The sequence below is a fragment of the Schistocerca piceifrons genome, chromosome 4 (assembly GCF_021461385.2).
Source record: "Schistocerca piceifrons isolate TAMUIC-IGC-003096 chromosome 4, iqSchPice1.1, whole genome shotgun sequence".
Lineage (NCBI taxonomy): Eukaryota > Metazoa > Arthropoda > Insecta > Orthoptera > Acrididae > Schistocerca > Schistocerca piceifrons.
This window is the reverse complement of record NC_060141.1, coordinates 685,548,193-685,549,177: the sequence shown is the minus strand read 5'-3', so window position 1 is coordinate 685,549,177 and position 985 is coordinate 685,548,193. Positions and strand designations below refer to the sequence as shown.

Sequence of the window (985 nt, the reverse complement as noted above, 5' to 3'; positions counted from 1 at the left end):
GGGAGTGGGGTACAATTTCACCGATTTGGACAACGCACCGGATTTGACCTGAGAATAAGTTTAGCTGTAGGACTTAGTTTTTAGGTACTATTTCTAGGAACCTGCAGCGATCAATATCTTGGCCTGCCCAGTGTCAGGGGCACGCTCATTGGTGTTAGCTCAATGAGCAAGGCTCTATAAGTAGGTTTATACTTTCAACTGACATACATGCAACGCTGTAGGCATTAGTAACTAGTCAAGAGTTAGATTAACTAACAATTGCCCATTCCACTTATCTCGTAGCTTACATACGGACTAGTTACTTAAATATAACTTAGATTAGCTGCAATTTGAAATTATTGTACCACTTTTTCGGCTCACTAATCATATAAGGTAGTGGGTTAAATTGTATAATTAATAAGTTTTGGAAATTAAATATTAAAAAAAAAGAAAAAACACTTGTCATTTCAATTACGAATGCTGCCGCGGAGGTGGCACAAGGCTCGGTGCTAGACACAGCCCACAACAGCGAGTCCGTACCTACCCCTGCAAGACATCAAACAGTATGATCCTAAAATCTACTAACTAACTTTAGTTGAGTGGAGTGACTGTTACAAGTCTACTTTCAGAAAGTGACTAGAGGAAACTGATATTTTTTTCGCAGTTTTCTCTATGAGTTGGGCCAACGGCCTTGCCGCTGTGGTAACACCGGTTCTGTTCAGATCACCGAAGTTAAGCGCTGTCGGGCTAGGCTAGCACTTGGATGGGTGACCATGCGGTCTGCCGAGCGCTGTTGGCAAGCGGAGTGTACTCAGCCCTTGTGAGGCGATCTGAGAAGCTACTTGATTGAGAAGTAGTGACTTTGGTCCCGGGAAAATGACATACGGCCGGGAGTGCGGTGTGCTGACAACATGCCCCTCCTTATCCGCATCCAATGACGATTGTGGGCTGAGGATGACACGGCGGCCAGTCGGTACCTTCTGGCCTTCAAGGCCTGTGCGGGAGG

The 985-nt window shown here is 45.4% G+C and overlaps 1 pseudogene; it reads left to right on the top strand.

The window, feature by feature from the left end:
• The first annotated feature begins 660 nt into the window (after positions 1 to 660).
• LOC124797009 lies at positions 661 to 778 on the top strand (annotated as a pseudogene).
• Positions 779 to 985: the final 207 nt, after the last annotated feature.